The 1743-nt window shown below is 47.5% G+C and overlaps 1 non-coding gene across 1 annotated transcript; it reads right to left on the reverse strand.

Moving 5' to 3' along the window:
* Positions 1-393: 393 nt before the first annotated feature.
* TRNAE-CUC (transfer RNA glutamic acid (anticodon CUC)) lies at positions 394-466 on the reverse strand. Its single transcript has one exon. It is a non-coding gene; the product is annotated as a tRNA-Glu (tRNA).
* Positions 467-1743: the final 1277 nt, after the last annotated feature.

A 1743-nucleotide genomic window follows, 5' to 3' on the forward strand; every position in this document is an offset into this window, starting at 1 on the left:
AGAAGCTCATTCTACTGCTGAAGGACAGCAGGATTGTTTCCAATGCTTGGCTCTTACAAAGATGCTGTCTGTAGGACTGTTTTCTCTGAGAGCAGTTGCCGTGATGCAGCGACGGGAAGGGCCGCTCGTGTGCAGAATCCACTCTCTGTGGGGCCCCGAGACCTCTCTGCATTGTGAACTTTGGGAGGTGGCACTTCAACGCCAGCGCATTCTCACATGGGACACTGTCCGCTAGTGGTTCCTTGATGTGGCTTCTTGCATCTCAGTCTGAAGCAGAGAGAAAGAACTTGGCAACTTCGGTGTTTTCAGACTGCAGCGGAAAACTGGTGTGTGAGTGCAGATGAAGTTGCTTTTTATTTTTCCTGCCATGCTGTGTGACTTGTGGGATCTTAGTTCCCTGACCAGGTATTGAACCTGGACCCTCTGCAGTGAGAGTACAGAATCCTAACCACTGGACTGCCAGGGAATTTTCTAGATGTTTCTCTTTGGATATAGGGATGGGGAGAGGTGATAGGCTGAGAGGAATTGTAATTTGGGTTTAAGTGTAAATGTCCATATAGTGAATCCACTGTAGCCTCGTTCTGTCACACCTTGATGACTAGTGGGGAAGGGGCTCTTGTCAGAGCACCTTGGTGGGTGAGTGTGTTACTCGCTGGGTCTCCGATGGGTTTTTGTTGGTGGCACTGGAGTAGAAGGGCCTGCCCCCTTCCCGCTGACTAATCCTTCAGCTGATACAGATCATCAAGATGATACTAGAATGAAACACTCACATCTGTGCAGATCAGCAACGACTGGTGGTGATTTTGCAGGGTCTGGAAGAGCCGCCTTGTGTGAGAGAAACAGGTCTGGCCCCATGCATTGTGTAAATGAAGCAGACTTTCTTTTCTTGCCTCTCTCTGTTTCAATGAAGATCATCTTCCAGAAGCTCCCAGTATCCTGGTTTCATAGATCCAATTATGTGATCCAAACTGATTAAATGCTTACGTGTCAGGCACTGGTTGAAGTACTTTTTATGCATGTGTATTTACATCTCAAGCATCACTCTGGTGAGGAAATGTGTATTTGGTCAGCTTTTGCTGTGTGACAATCCCTCCTCCCTCAAAGGTAATGTCTTAAGATAACAAACATTTCTCACATTACTGTGGGTTTTTGGGGGTTTATTCTGACTTGGGCTGGCTTGGCTGGAGCTGGATGGTCTAGGAAAGCCTCACTCACATGTCTGGGAGCTGGCCTGATGTCAGCTTGGATGACAGTCACATGCCTCTCATCAATCAGCCCACACTTGTTCACATAATGGCGGAAAGGTTCTTAACAGCAAGAGAGAGTAAGCCCTAATGTGCAAGCACATCTCCAGCTTCTGCTTGCATTGCATTTGCTGCTGTCCCATTGGTCAAAGCAAGTCACACAGTTAAAATTAGATTATGGAAGAAACCTCCTCAAGGTACAGCAATCAATTCACTATAGACTCTTATCACCCCCATTTTACTGACGAGGAAACTGATGCTTAGAGAAGTTAAAGAACTCACCCCAGCTCACACAGCTCCTATTGGGAAGAGCTCAGCTTCAAATCCAGGTCTATCTGGTGGTTAAGTTGGTACCTCAAGTTCTGTTTATATTGCCTCCTTCCTCAGACCTGAGCACTCGTGTCCCAGTGCATCAGCTTCAGAGAGGAGCGATGAACTCACTTAACCAGCCTCCCCCAAAGGGCCACTCAATCACAGAGCCTGGCAGTTGCCTTTGCAG

This window comes from Bos taurus, chromosome 25, assembly GCF_002263795.3.
Source record: "Bos taurus isolate L1 Dominette 01449 registration number 42190680 breed Hereford chromosome 25, ARS-UCD2.0, whole genome shotgun sequence".
NCBI lineage: Eukaryota > Metazoa > Chordata > Mammalia > Artiodactyla > Bovidae > Bos > Bos taurus.